Genomic DNA, 22,398 nt, shown 5'->3' on the forward strand with positions numbered 1-22,398 from the left:
CTAATGAAAAGGGCATTTTAACACTGAGTCACCAATGCAGTGCAAGACCCATGATGACAGATGGGACAGATGCATGAGGGCGGGGTCCACACACAGCCTCCACGGCCTATCATTGGGTCTTGCGTTCCCAACAGTTTCTCCCATTGACTCCCAAGTTGCCTAGTCCCTTCATAAAAGAGATTAATGACCAGTCCAGACCCCACTGGATGGCCCTGAAATGCAAAGGGAAAAGAGAAGGAAGCCATAGTAATGGGGGAATGAGTTCTGGCCCTGGCTCTAGTCCTTCTGGAGGGTGGATGGCCTTGGGCAAGCCACTCACATTACACACACGTCAGGAGACTGTACTGGATGGCCGTCAAGGTCCTGTGCAGCCCTCGGAGGTCTTAAATGCCAAAAGCAATTGAGTTGACCTTTTTTTTTACTGACACCTGACTCTTAACAGGACTTCATGGTGGAAATGACACATTGTACTGTCCTAAAATGTTTGGCTCCAAATAATTTACAGGCCAAGTGGCGCTTTAAGGTCAGTTTCAAAGCTCATAGCATAGGGATCCACTTTGTAATTCATTCAGCAGCCTTTATTAATCACCTACTGTGCTCCAGGCACTGCAATGTATAATGAATTTAATGATGGGTAAGACCCCAGGCGCTTGTCCTCTGGGGTCACCATTACCATTTGATTGATTGACCTCTCTGTGAATGTGTGACAAGCACTAAGTACCTTCCATGCATTATTGAATTTAACCTTAAATACTTAGGATGTTGGGACTATTCGTGTCATTCCCACTTAACAGACGGAGGCTTAGAGAAGCTAAGCAACTTGCCCAGGGTCACTCAGCTAGTGTAAGTAATAAAACAAATTCAAAGAAAAGACTGTCTAAACTATAAAACCCAAGTTCTTGAGTAACATACAACGTGGTGAGGTCTGTAACGGAGGTGTGAACACAGTGTGTGGGGGAGTACCAACAAAACGCACAACATTCTCTGGTGTACATGTCACCTTGTTTAGGTCCCTGCTAACATGCATGTTCTCAGCATGTGCTGCTGAAGCAGTATTGGCAGGTATCTACTGCTATTTTGCAAATTCAAAGGCACAAAAACCATCTAGGTCACTTTAAGGTCAGCTCATCTCTACTGCTCCCTGTCTGGGTGGGGCCTCCGCTGGGGTGGCTGGAATGGCTTGAGGAGCCGTGTGGCTGGGGCCCAAGCCGTTTCCTGTTTGGCATCTTCCAGGGCCAGGACATCCAAGACGGCTCCTTCACTCCCGCCGTGCCTGGGCTGGGCTGGGCTGGCCACAAGAGCTGAGCACTGGTCCCTGCTCCAGCTATGGGAGTCTCGGGGTCAGTAAAATTGCCTCAGAGTGGGCATTACAAGAGCCTCGGTGGAGCTGCAAGGCTTCTTAGGACGTGGCCCTGGAAGTCCCAAACATCATTCCCACTGCATCCTGCCGGTCAGGAAGTCACCTAGGCCAGCCCAGATTGAAGGCATTTGGGGCAGAGGAATCCACTCCACCTCCCAAGGAGGATCAGCTGGCAAACGAGGGCAGGAATTGGTGGGGACCATCTCGGGGGTTGGCTGCCACAATCACAGATTCGTTTTCCTTCGCAGCATCAGCAACCTTTGAAGTCAATAAATAGTCGGTTAGCTACGGAAATCCTCCATCTTTGATTTACTTCCTGATGATGTCTCTGTCTACAACTCCTGCTATTAATTGTGGGAATGCAAGGGTGACACCAGGGCCACATCGGCCCCCTCCTCCCGGACACCACTGAAAAAGGGCCTCCAGGAGCTTTTCTCCAGGAGCATTTAACTCCAAATGCTACTAATCCAATTTGTGTACAAATTTAGCACTAGACCTCCCACATTCTTTTTCCAGAAGTTGCTGAACTAGTGAAAAAGATTAGTGGAGCTAATGGAGGAATCTGCTTGTGAGTGTTACTCATACGGGCCCTCCTCCCTCCCTCCCCCTGCCCTTGGGCCAGGCCTGCTGTCCCCCTGCAGTCTGCCCAGACCTGCCTATCCCCACGTTAGAGCAGGCCACCTGTTATGCGCCCCTCTGTATTTTTCCTTTATAGCACTTAATATCATTAATTATTCACAGTTTTTGTTTCATCTTGGTCTCCCTGTTGGTAAATCCTTAGAGGACAGACACCCTTTCTGTCTCATTCAGCAGTGTGTTCCCAGAGCTTGACACCATGCCCAACACACAAGTCAGTTTGATTAATGTTTGAGTTCGTGGGTGGACTCAGAAATAACGTTATGAAAGGCAGTTAAGATCCAGAGTCAGCTCTTGAGAAAACCTGCTTACATGCAGATGTATTTGAAGGGTTTACTATTGTTGATTTACCCATGCAGGATCTCGGCCCCACTCTCCCCATTCCCACACAGGCAGGAGAAACCCGTGTGGGGCAACAGCTCTCAGGGAGGGACAAGAAAAGGAATGCGGCCAACAGTTGCTTCTGGGCCTGTGAAGGACCCAGGAATTGGACCACTCTGCCCCCACAGAGCGGTGGCTGCTCCTCTAGAAAGAAGGGCAGGAGGGCTCTACATGAAAGTGGCCTATTGAAGTGACAAAGCCCTTTGCAAACTGAAAAGCAGGGAACAGTACAGACGCCACCATTGAAAAGAAACCAAGACAACCCACCCCTGAGTGGCAGTTTCACTCAGTACTGCCTGGAGGCTTGTTGTGTACAAGACTTGGTGCCAGCAAAGAGGGGAACTCTGGCGGAGTTGGGGGTTCGCTGGACTGCAAATGGGCCTGGAGCTGCTGCCGTCTCAGTGTTGGGTGTGGATACAGTTATCTGGGAAATGGGCCTTTCCACATATACCTTCCCTCATCCAGTAGATTGATACTGTCATGGGAACATGATGAAAACCTGTCAAGGAATATAGTTAGGGAATTGCTTAGCTGTTTTTCAAGTCTCACCTAGTAATGTTACTATTGAAAACTGACAACTAAGACATTTTCAGTCTCTCTTCATTACTGAAAGCACCTCCCCCTTTCTTGGGATTTTGTGACAGGGAGCTACATGGCTATCTTTATTTCCCTCCTGCAGGTGGCCTCCCCTGACTGGTTCGGTCCCTGTACAGGGGAGGGCAGTACAGAGGACAGTTCGAATCCACAATGCAGGTGCGCCAGCATCGTTTCTCTCGAGGGTGAACAGTAAGTCGTAGTGGGTTACAATAGAAATGCTCCAAGTTCCTTTTGTTGTTTTGTTTAATTTCTTTTATGTCTCACATAGCTAATCGGTTTAAATCTGTGAATATTTTTCTCTGAAAATTAAGGCTTTGTGTTACCACAGGTTCCACTAGAGGGCGACAAAGGGCTATATCTGAGAGAAGGTGGGCGAGGAAAAAAAGAACTCTTTTCTGGGGGTAAGTGAAATCTGAGGGGCGTCTGCTCCCCAGCTTCCCATAATAAAATCATTGTAACTGTGAGAAGCATCACAGAACTTTATAAGTATACTGGACCAGCCGTGTGGGTGTGAAACGTACACAGAGCTTTTTTGCTTGTGTCACTGACACAAGTGCCATGTCCCCTGCCACCCAAAATATTTCAGTCATTGTTAGTGGGTTCAATGGTGGCTCCCCAAAAAGACACTTTCATGTCTTAACTCTGGCACCTGTAAATGTGGCCTTATTTGCAAAAAGTTAAGGAACTCAAGGTGAGAGATTCTGGATTACGAGGGTAGGCCTTAAATCCAATGACAGGAGTCTTTATAAGAGAAAAGCAGAGGGAGATTTGACACAAACAGAAGACAGTCCTTGTGGGGATCAGGAAGAGATTGCAGTGACACAGCCACAAGTCAGGGAATGCCTGGAGCCACCAGGAGCTGGCAGAGGTGTGGAAGGACCCTCTTCTGGAGCCTCAGGAGGGAGCGCAGCCTGACGATACCTTGATTTTGGACTTCTGGGCCCCAGAACTGTGAGAGAATAAATTCCTGTTGTTTTAAGCCACCCAGTTCGTGGTACTTTGTTACAATAGTACTAGAAAATGAATACAGTTGGTGGCCTCTTTATTTTGTCGATGGTTTCTTTTGCTGTGCAGAAGCTTTTAAGTTTCATATAGTCCCATTTGTTTATTTTAGCTTTTACTTCCATTGCCTTTGGAGTCAAATTCATAAAATGTTCTTTGAACCCAAGGTCCATAAGTTTAGTACCTATGTTTTCTTCTATGCAGTTTATTGTGTCAGGTCTTATGCTTAAGTCTTTGATCCATTTTGAATTAACTTTGGTACATGGTGACAAATAGCAGTCCAGTTTCATTCTTTTGCACGTGGCTATCCAATTCTCCCAGCACCATGTATTGAAGAGGCTGTCTTTGCTCCATTGTATGTTTTTAGCTTCTTTGTCAAAACTTATCTGTCCATATTTATGTGGTTTTATTTCTGGGTTCTCAATTGTATTCCATTGGTCTATGTGTCTGTTTTTCTGCCAATACCATGCTGTTTTGATTATTGTAGCCCTGTAGTACAAGCCAAAGTCAGGAAGTGTGATACCTCCATTATTGTTCTTTTTTCTTAAGATTGCTTTGGCTATTCGGGGTCCATTGTGGTTCCAAACAAATCTGATGATTTTTTGTTCTATTTCTTTAAAATATACACAATGGAATACTATTCGGCGGTAAGAAAAGATGATATAGGAACATTTGTGACAACATGGATGGATCTTGAGAGCGTAATGCTGAGCGAAATAAGTCAGACAGAAAAAGCAGAGAACCATGTGATTTCACTGATATGTGGTATATAAACCAAAAACAACAAAAGAACACGACAAACAAATGAGAAACAGAAACTCATAGACACAGACAATAGTTTAGTGGTTACCAGAGGGTAAGGGGGGTGGGGAGTGGGGGGTGGGAGATGAGGGTAAGGGGGATCAAATATATGGTGATGGAAGGAGAACTGACTCTGGGTGATGAACACACAATGGGATTTATAGATGATGTAATACAGAATTGTACACCTGAAATCTGTGTAATTTTACTAACAATTGTCACCCCAATAAGTTTAATAAAATAAAAAATAAAAAAAGAAAGAAAATGAATACAGATACCGTATACCATGCATTCTCAATGGAGGTAGGGGCAGGAAATGGCTGGGGTGGGGGAGGAGGGGGAGGCATATGTGAAAAAGTCTTAGATGTGACAGTGGTTTGTCACCCACCAAACGACCACAGTACATAGACAAATACACAGTATATGTGTGGTCTTAGAATTTTATTTATGGGGAACAGAGGGGAAAGGACGATTAGGAGGGGAAAAAAGTCAAAAAAAGTCTCCTTAGGGGAATGATAATTTTTAAAAAGTTGAGAATCCCCTTCCCACATCTATGCTGCATACACCTCAGTGCTACTTTCAATTTTAAAGGTGAAACAAGGAAAAATTAAGATGTAACAGAAGCAAAAAGAGGAAAAAACAACAACAACAACAAAAAACAACTAAGACCAATGGATTTTTTTCCCCCCAAAGAAAATCATTTTAGACTCTCCTCTTTTCTGTCCCTATAACTACAGCTAACATATGTGTTGGGCACACAATATATAACGAAAAACTCAAGCTCACTGCCTTTAAGACTCACAGTCTGGAGAGGGGACAGACCAGACCATTCTTTAACCCAGTGGGTAATGGATATGATGGACGTATGACCAGGATGGGGCATACAGGACGCCACAGCTCCTGGCTGTTGATGGGAGATGGTAGTTAGGGGAGATTTCCTGAGAGAAGAGCTGGCGTGTGGAGCAGAAGTTGGGGTCAGCCAGGAAAAGGAGAGGCAGGGGCTGGAGGCAGAGGGACTACCCCCACCTGAGAATAGACGCCTCCTCTGTGCTCTGTGTCAGGTCCTCCATCTTCTTCGTTTCTGCTGTTAGCAGATAGTTTAACACCTTCCAGTCGTATCAGTAGCATCCTCATCCATCTCTGCCCTCCTCCCTCTGTACACCAGACTAATCTCCCTTCGACAATTTGCAGCAAACATACGTTTCCTCTGTTCAAAACCCTCTGTGGCTCACCACCACAGGGTAAAGCCCCCCCAAGCTTTCCGCTCAGAATTCTAACCACCTGGCCCGTCTTTCTCTACCTCTCTCCCAGCTAAACAGCCCTGCGTTTTGTCAGACAGTGTCATTCTAGAGGCAAAAATATGATCACACTGACAGTCACAAAAAGGTTATTTCTATGGCTCCAGTTCCACCCTGCCTGTGAGAACTCTGTATCCATCTCAAATTCCTTCCAGTTAGTTCTTAGAGTCCCCAGGCAGGCTCAGACATGGTCTTAGAATCTCCTGCTAACTAAGACAATGTCTCCTTTCTTCTCCAGTGCGTGACTTTTCTTTTGTGTGATGTAGGCCGCTGCCCCAAAGTGCTCTGAGGAACCCCCATGGGGAATGGGTCCCTCAGCCCCATTCCATCATCGACGCCCCAGCCGCATCACCGTGAGCCATCATACGGGAGAGAGATGTTTAGGAAGCAGCTCCTTCAGTTTAATCACGGCGCCTCAACTCTTGCAGGAAGCGGGGACACAGGGACACAGACAGGTCCAGACCCCAGGCTGTATTGAAATTTGTACACTTGTCCATCTCTAGCCCGTTGTCCTTGGAACATATCTCCGTGTTCTGATGGCTAACTCGCAGGGAGCTCTCTCCCTTGAAGATCCTGAGACAAGGCTGGATCCTCTCCAATACAGCCTAGGTTCTCAGATTGCGGCCCCCCTGCATCTGTACATATGACCTTTGATGCACACAGAAAGTGTTCCCTGCCCCGCTAACCCACGGTCATTTTTCCATTCTCCAAACTCAATTGTATTTATCACCAGGGCCTCTATTTGGCATCATCAGTGCTGCCTCCTTCCACTTCTCAACTTCCGTTTTGTTTTGTTTTTTAAAGCGCTGAAGTAGCAGAGGACAGAGGCTGCTGACAGCAACCTGACAAGTCATCGTGTCTACCCGGTTATTGAGTGCAATGACGTGAGAAACAAAGAGGCGCTCCCGTAGGTCCAGCCATACACCGCTTGCCCAGACCTCCTCACCCATCGTCCAATTTCACTTTTCCACACCCATGAGAAGCAGACGGAAGCAGATGGAGGCAGGCACTTGATGTGGGAACCTGATGGTGTGCACAGGGAGTGTCTCCAGCTGCAGGTCACTCAGAAATGGGCCGAATGTCTGCTGTATGAGGTGATCCCATTTTCCCAGTAAGAACCTCCAAAGTACACTCAGTTGTTTTAAGACAAATTAATGAGAGAGGTTGATCATCTTCCATGTATTACAAGTCACATGCGGTTCTTTCTCTGTGGACTGTGAATCATAGTGTTTGCTCCCTTTTCCTATTAGAGTGTTGGTCCTCATTGATTTCTCTGAACTTTTATGTATTGCGGGAATTAACCCTTCACTGTAAAATGAGGTGCAGTGTTGTCCCAGTCTGAGCTTTGTTTTTTGGTGGTGTTCATGGTGTTTCGGATCATTCATACATTTTTTTTTTTTTTTTTTTTGTCATGTAGTCAAATGTAATCAATCTTTTCCTTTGTGGTTTCTGGTACTTGAGTGATAATTAGAAAACTTTTTTTTCTTTTTACATGTATGTTTCCAACAAACGACTGGTGGATAGCTTAGAAAATATGCAAACTGTTTAGGACTGGACCAAGACACCTGGGTGCCCTGGGTAGGCTAATAATTGAGATGTTTCAAATTCGTATTCTTGAAATATTTGTTCAGATTCATTCCGAGTACATGGTGGAAGGCGAGGAGGGTGCCAGCGGGAGGCAGCGCGGCCTCTCTCCACTGTCCTGGGCAGTCAGCTCCAGTCCTGAATATGCACGCCTCACGCAGGAAACAAATGCTCTGCCGCTGCCGTGATTCCCCCAAAAAGAAGACCTAACTGGAAAATAAGCCCTCGCATGATTTTTTTCAGGATGACATCCCCTGAACATAAGCCCTAATGTGTCTTTTGGAGACAACTTAATATAAGACCCGGGCTGGCCCGGTGGCTCAGGCGGTTAGAGCTCCGTGCTCCTAACTTCGAAGGCTGCCGGTTCGATTCCCACATGGGCCAGTGGGCTCTCAACCACAAGGTTGCCACTTCGACTCCCGCAAGGGATGGTGGGCTGCGCCCCCTGCAACTAGCAACTGGCAACTGGAGCTGAGCTGCGCCCTCCACAACTAAGACTGAAAGGACAACAACTCGAAGCTGAACAGCACCCTCCACAACTAAGATTGAAAGGACAACAACTTGACTTGGAAAAAAGGCCTGGAAGTACACACTGTTCCCTAATAAAGTCCTGTTCCCCTTCCCCAATGAAATATTTTAAAAAAGTAAAAATAAAAAATATAAGACCCGGTCTTATTTTGGGGGAAACACAGTCACAGAACCCACCTCCCTGGAAGGCAGCTGGCAGCCAGCCAGGGCTCCCTTGGGTGGGGGAGGGGTCCTTCCCCTCCCGCTAGACATACCTGAAGGCAACCCTTCCTGTCCCAAGGTGTACTCCCCCTGAGAGGAAATCTCGTAAATGCACTTTTCTTCATCTGGTTGTATTTCAAGGGTGGTTTTAACATTTTGGTGACATTTTCTGACCCCTCTTGCTTTAAGGGATCCACCCAGCTGGCCAACCCTCCAACCTGGCTGAGCTCCTGCTGGACAACAAGAACAGAAACTGTCTTCTCAAGTCAGACACAAGAAGCTGTGTCCGCCCCAGGGCTGGCAATCGTTTGGGAGGAGGGAAACATGTCCGGTGGACCAACAAAGGAAGCAGCTGGGTGCAGTGAGGGAAATGGCTTCTTGGTCTCTGCGTGAGCCCAGAAAAGGGTTCTGAAAGGGACGAGGAGCTCTGCGTGAGCCCCAGTGTCGTCAGGGGACAAAATGCTGTTGTGTGTTAACCAGCTCTGAACTAAGGAAAGACCCACAATAGTTTTTTATTTTTAATTTGAGTTTCAATTTCAACTTGATGGAGATATAACTGACATAAAATTCTAAGATATTTAAAGGGTACATCGTGGTGAATTTAATATGTATACATTGTGAAAGGATTTCCCCCAACAATTAGTTAGTACATCCATCATCTCACACATTTCTTTTTCTTTCTTTTGTTTCTTTTTTTTTTTTTTTTTTTTTTTTTTTTTTTGGTGAGGACATTTAAGTTCCACTCTCCTTGCAAACTCGTTACCCCTTCATGCCTCTTTCCTCAAGGCTGTCAATTGTCATCGTATACAAGGGAAGTTAAGAGTTATTCTAAACCATTATGGGTGCCAAAGGAATAAAGGAGTAGGGAGGAAAGAATAGACTTTCACTGAGTGACAGCATTTGTGAGGAGTTTTAAAAATCCAGATACTCTAATGTCAAGAGAAAACTGTTAATGTTTCAAATGTTTCGGAATAACTCAGGAAAGGGGCAAAGCTGTCCCTGGAAAGCTATGTTCTCCCATCCATCCCATGTCCTGCACAGGGTCCCTGCACCCCTGGTAATAGGCCCCCTGACCCAGATGCTGGCAGGCTCAAGGCAGCAAACGCTGGGAAATCTCTGACAGTCATCCTCTTCCTCCTGTCATTAGCATCCCAATTTTGCTCCACGTCAATCAATGTGCCCAGTTCCAGGGATGTGCCATGTCAGGTCTACACCAGTCATAGCAACCCTGTATCTTTTTGACAGTGGGGATTGGGCTAAGGCAGCGTTCATGTTTCCCCACTTTTTTTTTTTCATTGTTAGCTTCCTAAGGAACCATTTTAGATATGTGTTTCCCCTAATTGCCCCCCTCTGCCCTCATGAAATTTGAATACCACAGATATACTGAATATCTATTTGGGTACTGTTTGTATATCTGTGCTTTATAAATAAAAAGGGAAATACTTCTTTGCCTTTGCCAAGAACCCATTTTCATCCCTTTCGAGGGCTATCTGGTCCTCGTTGAGAATGTACAGTGTAAGGGATTGCGATGCTATTGATAATAGAAGATTGGAAATCATTTAAATGTCCATCAATAAAGACTGGTTGAATAAATTATGCTACACCCAAGGAATATGACACCAAGTAGCCACACATTAAAAAATGAGGAGTCCTCCTATGTACTGATATGATAAAGTCTCCAAATACATTAGGTAAAAAATGCAAGGACTAGATGAATGATTACAAAATGGAGAGGAAGAATGGATATATGAATTTCTATGTGCCTGAATATCACAGAAAAGATATATGTGGCACTTGTGACACTGGTGTGCCTAGAGGGAAGAAAACTGAATGACAACCGGACAGAGATTAGATATAAACATTTGACTGTATACCCTGAACCTGTGACTGTGATGCCTATTTAAACATTACATTAAAAGTAGAAAAAAACAAAATCTGAATGTAAGTTAGCACTTAAGCTTTTTGGTGTATCTTCTTAAAATATTAGTGCTGGCAAAATTAGTGTTGTTCCACTTTTATGTCACCAACTGAAGGATTCTAAGAACCTGATGGAATAACAAGTGGCTTTTATCTCCATTTTCTGTTTCTACAACATTGGAGTAAGGTTTTTATCACGGATGGGCTTTTTCTGTAACATCTCCACAACTGGAAGAGCTAAACTTCCGTGTGGAGCTTGAAAATAGAACTCCCCGGACTCCCTGTTTCCATTTCTCTGCATAGTCACATGTTGATTATCCCCACGGCAGTTTATATGAGGACTTTCCACACCGGCCACAGTAACTTCTCTGTCTTTGGATAAAGTGACTTTGCCCAACTTGGAGAATATTCTGAGGCCAGAATTTCCCCCACTCATTCCTGTCGTCAGTGACTCATTTTCTAGGCATGGAGAACCATAAGCCAGTGGGGAGCAATTTACACATTCAATGTGCTGGGTCCTTCTCCTGTCTGTCATTAAGGTTGTCACCCAATTGGAGGACGTCTCAGTTAAGCTCTTGTCTAAATTTAGTCATCAGGGTGCTGTCAGCAAGTATTGAATGCTGACTGTGGACTCAGCACTGATTTCACTCTTAACAGAACCCATAGCTTAATCCAAAAGCCACTGCCAGGGCGTTTTGGTGATGGTTAATGTGTATAGAAACATGGACAAAGAAAAAAATAATCCCAAAAGCCTAGAGGGTCACTGACACTCTTTTCATGGGGTGTGGAAACACTGTGCATATGGCAGCATGTCCACAGCTGTTAGCAGTACACGGTGGCAATGTCATTGTGTTGGTATTGTTGGTACTTCACCTTTAATCCATCACTATTTAATTGTTTAATGCTTGCAAATATGATCTTCAGAAATAACTCAGTGCTGCCCCCTTAGTGTCAGCAAAAGGACCTGGATCTCCCTCTGGTGGATGCAGCTTGGCCAAGGGTGATGATGCAGTGGGAGGGTATGTGGGTGAAGGACAGAGGGGATATGGCCCTCCCTGTTGAGCTGTTGGGGTTGGTGGGGGCTGTGGTGCATCCGGAGCATAGGGCTGGTAAGGAGGGAGGGATCACTGCCCTCTAAGGGTCTCTCTTGGGTGATGGAGGACCCAGGGCACCAAGTCAGCCTGCTGCAGCCCTGTTAAGGACTGGAGGGATGAAGTGGGGCGCCAGTGCCAAGAGGCTGAACTTCCGTTCTTCCAGCTTAAATGGGTGCCAGTTTGAAGCCCTTTCACTTTCTTCGCAAAGGGATTCTGGTTGTCCTCACCTAATAGCTCTTGCTGGTACCCAAAACCCAAATTGAGATGACCACATTGTAGTATAACAGTTTTAAAAGTCAATTTTTTAAATCAAATTAGTTGTTGGTTGTCATTTTGCCCTCTAGGGGAAAAAGAGCTAGTTTTACCTTTAGCAGTTGGAAGTCTTCTGTTTCTTTGATGCTTAAGAGAAGTTGTTCAAATTTCCAAACCGAAGCAGAATTAAATGAAAAGGTAATACCTTATATTTTAGATTTATTCTGGAAATAATGAAAAAGGAATGCATCATTCAGCTGTGGGGTAGGTCTCAGAATTACACAGAGAAAAGCTGAGGAAGCAGACAGCTCTAATGGTCTAGCTAATTGAAATTGTGAGCCCAGCTGTTGGAGAGAAATAGCACTCACTCCCTGTCACTCTCTAAAGGTTCAAATCTCCAGGCCCACTCCTTACACAGGGGAGCTCAGGGCCCTTGAGTAACAGCCTCATTAAGACTGTGTGGGTTGGGGGAGAAAGAGGAAAGGATACTATGCAGGCAAAATCAATAGATTCCACTACAAACACCATATTTATTTTGTGTTCTTAAACTACCTTTTTTTTTTTTTAAGGCAATCAGCAGTATTCATTCAAGTGCACAGAATGTCCCCAGCCTTAAATTAGGGGTTCCAGTCTTTCCCCCTTGAGGATCTGACAACCTAGCTAGAGAATAGACACATGAACACACCACAGGTAAACTTAGAAACTGCGATAGAACCAAGTACAACTATACATGCTTCAAAAAGTAATTATATATATAGATATATATATACAGCCCCATGCTCATTGCTATTTACAATAGCCAAGACGTGGAAACAACCTAAATGTCTGTTGATGGATAAATGGATAAAGAAAAAATACATATGTTATGATATATATGCATACAATGAAATATTATTCAGCCATAAAAAGAATGAAATCTTGCCATTTGCAACAGCGTTGAATGGACCATGAGGGCATTATGCTACATGAAATAAGTCAGACAGAGAAAGACAAATACTGTATGATCTTACTTATGTGTGGAATCTAAAACAAACAAAAATGAATAAACCAGGCTCATAGGTACAGAGAACAGATTGGTGGTTGCCAGAGGTGAGATGTTGGGGGTGGGGGTGAAATGGGTGACGGGAATCAAAACGTACAAGTTTTCAGTTATAAAATAAATGAGTCATGGAGATATAAGGTACAGTATGGTGACTATAGTTAATAATACTCAATCACATATTTGAAAGTTGCTAATAGAGTAAATCTTAAAAGTTCTCATCACAAGAAAAACACTTTTGTAGTTATGTATGGTGACAGACATTAACTAGACATATTTTGAAATATATACAAATATTAAATCATTACATTGTACACATGAAACTAATATAATGTTATATGTCAATTATACCTCAATTTTTTTTAAAAAAAAAGGCATATCTGAAGTAAAACCTACAATGAGGATCTGTTTATGACTGTCCCTCTGACATTCTGAGACGGGAGAATCTACTGCAGTGATTCCAAACCTTTCCCAGTATGAGGAATCAACTTTTGTTTTTAATTTCAAGAATCTGTATGGAATAGTTGTTATATTTTACATACTCATTGAATGAACTAGGAAGGCTAAACTAAAACATATTTACCAGCGGCTTGCAATAACTCCATCGTCCACCAGGGGACAGTAGCGCACGTTTTTTAACCACAAGTCTATGGAATGGCACACAATTTAGATTAGATTGACGATGTGATTTTTAATAATTCAGTTAATTTGTTGACAGCTCTCCCTACACTACTAATATAAGGATGGACTTCGAATAACTGTCTTGGGGAAGATCTGTGGGATAAAAGAAAAGCATAGGCCCTGGAATCTGAAGACATGATTCCAGTTCTGCCTCTGTGTTTGTTGGCTGTGTGATCTTGGCAAATTATCAACCTCAAGTTGAAATAACGGGCATCATAATAAACCGTATCCTGCCTTTCTCATAGATTTGTTCTGATGAGAAAATGTCTTTAACATACATTGTCATTCACTTTAATCCTCTGCAAAAACTTCCTCCCTCTCTCCAAGTTTCTTTGTGAGCAGTTCCCAATAATGGGATAATGGATGTTAAGTGCTTCTTCAGGGTCAAGTAGATTGTAGCTGCTCCACAATTTTGTTCCTTGTCCCCACTAAGTATCTCCCCAGTAAATTAAAAGGTCTATATTTGTGCTGTACAATACAATACAATTTGCCCCATGTGACTATTGAATACTTGAAATGTGGCTATTCAGATGTGAGGTGTAAAGTGTAAAATTCACACTAGTTGTCAAAGACCTAACATGAAAAAAGAGATGTAAAATATTTCGTTCATAATTTTTACTTGATTATATTGAGATGATACTTTTGATATATCAGTTTAAATAAAACATTAAAATGAATGTGGCTACTGAAAATTTTAAATGATGTATGTGACTCACATTATATTCCCGCTGGGCAGTACTAGTCTTAACGATGCAGGATTTCAGTTTCTGTCCTGCCATGAGTGAGGTTCCATGATTCAAATATGAACACTCTTAGCGGGAAAAGAAGTTCTAGATTAGCCTGGGACTTAGTTCTTCCATTCCTTGAAAATTGTCCTCTCCGTAATTGTTTGTTTTTTCTTTGTGAAAACACACACAAACTATCCTTTACAATCTGTGTCTTCTTTGTAGTATTATTTATAGCATGAAGAAAGCAGCTGGAAATAGCTTAAATGGGGACTAGCTAACAAACAACTGGTACATCCTCATCTCAGACAAGTGTAACTGTTAGAAAAGCAAGACATTTTCCATAAAAACCACCTGAGATGTTCTACACTGAAAAGGAATATAATGTCGTATGTCAATTATATCTCAATTTTTAAATGTATTATTATTTTTTAAACCTACCCGAGACAGTTATTTAAAATATAAAGTTATAAAAATTTCCCAGGCCTCTCTGAGTAATTCTGATTCAGCAGGTCTGGGGTGACACCTGTCACTCTTTATGTTTTAAAAAATGCACCCAAAAGATTCTGATTTCCAGACAAGTTTGAGACACACTAAAATAATTTATAAGTGTAGGTAACTAGTACTTGGAAAAGACATCCAAGTTAGTGTTTGCAATAATATTACATAACAATTTTTGTTTATAAAACAATATTACATATTTGTGTGTAAATATACACACTTATGCATAGAAAAAGATCTGGAAGGATGTGAAACCCACTGCTACCTGTGGTTGCCTCTGGGAAGTGTAAGGAGAGTAGGCGAGGCCTTTCCCTTTTACTTACATACTTGAATGTTTGTTTGTATATCACTTAAAGGGAGGAGGAGGAGAACTTGTGATTCCATCAGTTCCCAAGTGTTGGGAGGGAGGAGAAAGGAGGCTGTCAGTCCTCTCGCAGCCCAGCCTGCAGCCCTGGGGCAGCCTATGGGGTGGGGGTGGGGTGGGGCGGGGTGGGGCCAGGGGCGAGGAGGCAAGTCCTTCCCAGGAGCCCCAGCCTGCTCTGCAGCTCCTCCTGTGTGCAGTTCTACACCCTCCACTGCCCTGACACCCGGGGGCGCCCAAAGCCGACTTGACTAAATGACCTGGGAAGAGGGCTGTCCAGATCACAGCTTGGCGGCAGCGGAGCCAGAGTGGTGAGGTCACCCAGCACAGCTGTGAACTATTTCAAGGAAACAGGTGGTGGCTCTGGCCTCTTCTTAGGCTGGGAGTTTGCTGAGAGAGGCCTCTTCAAGGGTGACCTCAAAGCCCAGCCATTGATGCCTCTACAGCTGGGAAAGGGAAGTGCAGGGTGACCCCATGTCCTCAGGAGCCTGCAGATATTGGCTCCCTCCAGAAGTGCGGTTAGCCCTAGTGGCACATTAAGTCACTGGGGAGCTGTAGAAGTCCTGTGCAGGGAGCATAGGATGGGGGGGGGGGGGGGGTCTGCACCACCCCAGACCTACAAAATCAGAATCTCTAAATGGGGCCTAGGTGTCAACATTTTGAAAGCTTCCAGGGGAGTCCACCATGCAGCCAAGGTCAAGACCACTGGTCTCTCACCCTTGCAACTGAAGTCCCTGGAGCTGCAGCATGTACTGGAGGTTTGTTAGAAAGGCAGAGTCTCAGGCCCACCCTGGCCTAGTGAATCAGAATCTGCATTTCCACAGGAACCCAGGAGATCTGTGTGCACTTTAGAGTTTGGAAGCATTGCTGTACCCAGGGCTAGGAGATAAACACACAAGCTCTGGGGGCTTGCAAAAAGGGTGGAATGCTAGCAAAGCCCCAAGAGTCCCCTGTACCTCTGCGAGCCTCATTCTCCTCACGGGTATATAATGAAATAATAAACACTCCCCTCGGATTGTTGCGATGATGAAGCTCAACGAAGCCTGTAAAGTGCCTGGTCCTGAGCCCCGGTTTGTTAGAACTGTACTGTTTTTAATCCTGAAACACAGACCGCTCAGTTGGCCAGCCTGGTCTGAGCATGTGCTGGCCATGCTCCTTGTCCAGCTCATCCCTCATCCTGCCAGCATCGCATGTCTTTTCTCTCTAGGGGCTCAGACACAGGGACCAAAAAGTCCTGGCTCAACCCAGATGGTCTCCAATTCCAGAGTTGTTTTTCCTGTTGAAATCATGTGATTGCTCCATCATTAGGAAAAGAAAAACAATAAAAGGGAGTAGGCTCTTGTAATTGCCATGGAAGCTGCAAACGTGGAGCGTTTCTGTGCCAGCTGGAGAGGAGTAGGGTTGGGGGGAGGGGGTTTGCCAAATCCCCGCCCGCCTGCCTGGGCGTCTTGATTGCAGATTAACCTCAGATTGAGAGTCTGAGAAGCTGTGTGATGGCCTCTGTGCCAATGTGGGGAGTGGTACGCTGATGCTGACAAGCCGTGGACAACCTTGAGCAGTGCTGTGCTGTCAAGGATAGCACAGCTTCCTCCAACAGCAGTGCTGTTTCTTTAAAGCCTTGTTCTGTCCCTTAACAAACATCAACTGAGCATTTTCTCAGTGCCAGGCTTGGTACGATTGTCTCATTTCATCATCAAAATTGCCCCTTCAGGCTGGTATTACCCTCAGCTTACAGGTGAGAAGATAGGCTCAGAGATGTTTGGTTCACAGGCCAAGTAACTGTTGAATAACAGAAGTGGGATTCAGACAGAGACTGTCCTGGGTCCACAGCCCATTCTGGTTCATTCTACCAGAGCTTCTCCCCAGCCCAGGAGGATACGGCCATGGGCTGGAGCTCATTCAAGTTAAAGATTGGATGGTTATTCTTTGTGTTTTTTCCTCCTGGTGTTGAGAAGTACCATCTCCCTAAGTCCTCCTCCCATCCCTTTATCCCCTGAGAGGGAGGATGTTAGTTCTACTATGAGCCACCGTTCTGTATTTAGTGGATACTGTTCTGTATCCACTATGAGCTACGGTCTGTAGCTACCATAGGAGAGTTAAAATCATCTCCCTTACTCTCTTCCACTTTTCCACCGACGAAACACTTATTGAGGATGTCAGGAAATACACAGACGAGCAAAGAAGAGAGAGAAGGGTCCTGTCAGAGAGACGGGAGCCTGAGAGAAGGGACCTTGGCCCACGGGAGTGGAGAACATGTGGTGGTCCTGTGGGTCAAAAAGGAGGGATTTCAGGCAAAGGGAACATTGCAGGTGACATCACAGAGACGTGTATATTTGTCCTCTTCTCCCCACCCCACCCCCAATCTGTAAGACGCAGGCCCCTTGAAACAAAAGCCAACTGGGATTTTAAAGAACAAGTTTATTTTTAATTTTAAATGACTTCAAATAATAACATTATTAGTATCTAATAATTCCTAACACCATCTGCCAGGCACTGTCCTGAACACTTTCTGTACATTAACTCATTCATTCCTCACAAGAACCCATTTTAGAGATGAAGAAGCTGAGGCACACAGAGGCTAACTAATCTGCCAAGGGTCTTACAACTATTAAGTGACTGGACCAGGTTTCAAACCCAGGCCGCCTGGCTCCTAAGTCTGGGTTCTTACCTGGCGGCTATATTGTTTCTCAAATGCCAGATACTCAAACATATGAGTATCACTGCCGCTTTTTGCAATCTCACTTTGAAAATGTTTTCTTATTCATTTCTAGTGCAGAGAAGGGCTGAGACCCAGCTTACTTGCACCTCTGCTACAAATACCTGTGTAGTAAAATTCTAGTCATAGCGAATATTTATTTATCAAGTATGTGCTATGTACGTGCCAGCCACAGTGCTAAGGTCTTCGTGGGCATCTCCTCATTCAGGGCTCACCAAGACCTCTGAAGTAGGTGTATTATTATCCCCACTTTATAAATATGGAACTGTGGCTCAGAAACCAGCCCAGGGTCACACAGCTAGGAGGTGGCAGAGCTGGGTATCCACCCCAAGCTGCCTGAAATCAGAGTTCTCCCTCCCACCAACACTCCCATGGTGCCTCTTTATCTTGGGAGGTCATTTCACTTTCCTCCTTTTTAGTTTTCTTACCTGTCAAATGAGATGAATAAAAATAACTAATTTCTGTGTATAACTGTGTAGATTGCAAAAAGAGTCTCAGGTCCATAATTTCATTTGAATCTCACAGCAACCTAGAATGGCACACCTTCCCACCAGGTCTTCTCTTGAACTGTCTAGGTTCTAATCACTGCATTCCTAGAATTCTTTCGATGTTGACTGCACCCCTGCCCGCCACACACCACCACCACCACCAGTGGGGAAGACAAGGGAGGAGAGTAGTGTCATTCACACAAGGAATGTCCATCCTTCGTCTACATAGCTGACAATTCAAAAGAGAGAGGACGGTATCACCACAGTGGTCAGAGGAAAGAGAAGACAGACATCAACCAGAAGGGCCTGTTGGCATTGTCGCGCAATGGGCTGGGAAGCCCTGGGAGGAAATAGGTGTGACCACCCCATGCAGTGGATGGGTGACTGCCCTGAGTACCAGCAGAGACTAAAGAATGTCTGCTGTGTGCACTCAGCTGCTCCTTGCTCTGTGCTGTCAGTGAAACTGCCTCCACATCGAAGCCAGACTCTGCAGAACAATTTCTTTGTGTGCCTCCTCAGTAGGCTCTGAGCTGCTCGTGACCCTTTCTTTCTTTTTATCCACAGTCCCTGGCACAAAATAGTCATTTTACAATAAATGAATCTTGCTGTGGGAACACCACACTACAGAAGAACACTTAAAAAGTCATTACTTTCTATCGATTTCAAGTTCAATGAGTGTTCCTAGAAGGGAAAGACCAACATGAACTGGAAGGTGTATTGAAGGAGTTAAGGACGTTATGAGGCTTGAGTTGGAAACAGGAAATCTAAATAAAGGTGCTTCAGTATCACTTCGGCATCTTAATAGCAAGATTTCCCACTTGGATGCGTACGTGTATGTGTGTGAGGGGGCTGTTGGAGGGAAGAAAAAAAGGAGCCAGGTCCTTGTAAGGGATTTCTCTTGCCCCTTCTTCTTCTCAGCCTTGTCAAGACCAACCCTTTGGAATTTGGCAGATATTGTGTACAATCTTTCCTCTTCCCAGAATTCTACAAAGTGCTAGGTCCACGACTGTTTGTGGAATGGAAGCACCTTGCCATAAAGACAAAATTAAACACTGGATTATTGACTGAAGTTCATTAAGAGTTCATAGCACAGAGAAGGGTGGGAGCAGTGAGATCTTTTTGAAGAATTTCTAGTGGATTCAGGGTTGAACTGGGCTATGGGGTATAAAGATGTAGACACCCCCGTTCTCATATCCTCCAGTATTTTTTCAAGCTGCCACTTAAGATGGCTTTAGCCCTGTAAACCAGCAAAAACTACACTGTCAGTAGAGTAGCCACTGGTCAGATGTGGCTATTTAAATTTACAGACAGTTTAAAATTCTGTTCTTCAGTTGTATGAACCACACTTCAAATGTCTAATAGCCACACCTGTCTAGTGGCTTGCATAATGAATCTTTCGGGTAAAGAACATTTCCATCATCATGGACTGTTCAGATGGACAATGCAAATGGAAGGAGCAAATCCCCTCTGGGTTGCTGAAGGTGGGAGTATGAGGGGGACAAGCCAACTCTGAACTGTTTTTTGTTGTTGTTTTTTAAATAGGTTTTTCTGTTCCTCCACACTTCTATAGTTTTAGCTGTTACATTTTAGGATTTAACTAACATGTCCTTCAATGAAGGTTTCCACACTGTCAGAATGCTGTGTACTTCCCCCTACCCCCACAATTCAGTGGTTTTTAGCATAGTCATAAAATTGTGCAACCATGACCACAATCTAATTCCAGAACATTTTCATGACCCAAAAGAAAACCCTGTGTCTATTAAGCAGTCACTGCCCATTTTCCCCTCACCCATCCCCTGGCACAAATAATCTGCTTTCTATGTCTGTGCATTTAACTGTTCTGTATATTTCATCTAAATGGAATCAATCATACCTTATGTGGCGTTTTGTTTCTGGCTTTGTTCCTTTCACTTAGCATGATGTTTCCAAGGTTCATCCATAGGACAGCATGTTATGAGTATTCATTCCTTTTTATTGCTGAATAAGATTCCATTGTATGGATGTACCACATTTTATTTATCCATTCATCAGTGGATGGACCTTTGGGTCATTTGCATTTTTCAGCTATTGTGAAAAATGTTACTATGAACATTCATGTACAAGTTTTTGTGGGGGCATATGTTTTTAATTCTACTGAGCATATACTTAGGAGTGAAGTTACTGGGTCATATGGTGTCTCTATGTTTAACTGTTCGGAGAAGTGCCAAACTGTTTGCTAAATCAGCTGCACAGTTTCATCTTGTGTATGTTTGAGAGCTTATTCTTCTCTTTACCTGACAGAAAATGACATACAGAAACCATCTATTCACAGTTGGAGTGGATGGATGATCTTTTTGACCCACATCAAATGTCCATCCAGCCTGGTACTGGAAGATGCCCTTGTGACCAGGATAGAGGCTTGGCTCCAGTCTCCTTCATGCCACCCTATTAGGGATTTTAGTCAATCATTCAAGTTTAATTGAGTACCTACTATGTTGTATTTACTAAGCCGCAGGCCTGAGGGATGGCCATTTAAACCTTCCACTAGCATGCTGTTGCTTTTGAGTGTTGTCATGAGGATATTGCATGGATAAGTGCATCACTACCTTTTCCTGGGAGAGCTAGTGAAGGCCTCATAGAGGGGCTATTTCAGTTGAGCTTTGAGTGCTAAGTAGGAGTCCCCGGAGGAGAAATGTGATGCAGTTGGCAGAATGAAGCAAAGCTTTGCTAGGTGAGACAGTGCATAGCTAGATGGATGCATTAATAGTTCCTGCCCATAAGAAGACTCCAGAGTGGATGTTGTAGGATTCAGATTCTTTCCCTTATCATCCTTCCAGAGGGCCGAGTTTAGTGTGCTGTGACCCGGGGTTGATCAATTTAAGAAATCATCCTGGGTCAACCTAGTTTTCTGGCTGAAATACCCTTTCTTCTTTGGAGTGATAGTGCAACCGATCCTAATGGAACGTCTGCATTGGCAAAAGCCACAGTTATGGAACATGTGTAACTGGAATGATGGGCTGATGTCTCCATGCACTTCTGATGCTTGGAGAGGGATGCTGGTGAAAGAACCATCCTCAGCCAGTATGTGTGCCACCAGGTGAGGCTCCACCCATGCCCTTCCCATCTTTCCAATATAAAGTGAATCAATTGTTTGCCCATTGATATAAACTGGAGGAATCTGAGTTAATTTCCTTCTAGGGTCTTGGGCTTCTCAAAGTAAATGACTTTAAGCTCACTCTAGGGCAATAATCAGACCGTTCAAAGTGGCTCAAGCTGCTTTTCACTGGGGTCTTTAGTTCTCTACCAAGCTAAATTTGTCACTAACGGGTTCTGTCAACATAGAATAGAATTAGGGGGGAATACCGATAGGAAAATAGTTACATACTTGCTTTCAAGACATTAGTGCAACCAAAGTCAAAGGTCCTAAAATATAAACTGTGCTACTTATTTCTACTCATTGTCTGAGTATTTAGAGGGGGGTCCTTTTATGAGTGGTGGAACAAAGTTCTGGTGACACTTTGATTTCTAGTGGTTGTTTTTATTCTTTAGAAAGGTTCAGTGCAGGTGGGAGAAAATGTTGGAAGGACTAAAGACTATGGAAGAAGAAAAGGAAGATGTGAACAATTTTAATTTCCAACAATCTCTCTCTCTATTCTAACTTGTGTCTCTTTACCGCAGTATGGAGTGACTGAGTCTGTCCTCCTGACGAAAGTCTGTCTGTAGTTAGAACTGATGTCACTTGTCCATACATTTCACAGCACATATAGGCATCCTTATGAAAGCGGTTTCCTGTGTTTCTGAATTAATATACGTAAAGCACTTGGAAAAGTGCCCAGCAAATACTATGCACCATGGAAACGTTAGGGTTATTATACTGTTATTATTAATCAGTCTCATTTTCCTAGCTAGGTATAAATTCCTTGTAAATGAAGATCTCACCATCTTTCTCATTCTTAAAAATCTGTTAACATGATTAAGTCCTAACGTGATAACGACCTTGGACAAGCCACTTCCCCTTTGCGAGCTCAAGTTGAACTACATAGAGATTGTGTGTAAAGTCCAATCTGAGTCCACAAACCCAATTTAGCCCCCACTGTTTACAAGCCACTGCCCTGCGCCTTACGCCCTTCTTATAGTAGAAGTATCAAAATGAACAGGTATTCAAAACCCCAAGTAGGCGTGAGGCCGAAGGAGCAATTGATACCCACCATCCAGCTGTGGCACGGGGTATGGAAGAGACTCCAAGGCGATGCCCAC

At 44.1% G+C, this 22,398-nt stretch overlaps 1 long non-coding RNA gene across 2 annotated transcripts; it reads left to right on the plus strand.

The window, feature by feature from the left end:
• Positions 1 to 1,810: 1,810 nt before the first annotated feature.
• LOC141570520 (uncharacterized) lies at positions 1,811 to 8,297 on the plus strand. Of its 2 annotated transcripts, XR_012494576.1 has the most exons (4): positions 1,811 to 3,163; positions 3,303 to 3,375; positions 6,880 to 7,169; positions 7,707 to 8,293. It is a non-coding gene; the product is annotated as an uncharacterized LOC141570520 (long non-coding RNA). The 2 variants fall into 2 exon arrangements; XR_012494575.1 differs by having other exon boundaries at positions 6,880 to 8,297.
• The last annotated feature ends 14,101 nt before the right edge of the window (positions 8,298 to 22,398 follow it).

Source organism: Rhinolophus sinicus, linkage group LG03 (assembly GCF_036562045.2).
Source record: "Rhinolophus sinicus isolate RSC01 linkage group LG03, ASM3656204v1, whole genome shotgun sequence".
Taxonomy (NCBI): Eukaryota; Metazoa; Chordata; class Mammalia; order Chiroptera; family Rhinolophidae; genus Rhinolophus; species Rhinolophus sinicus.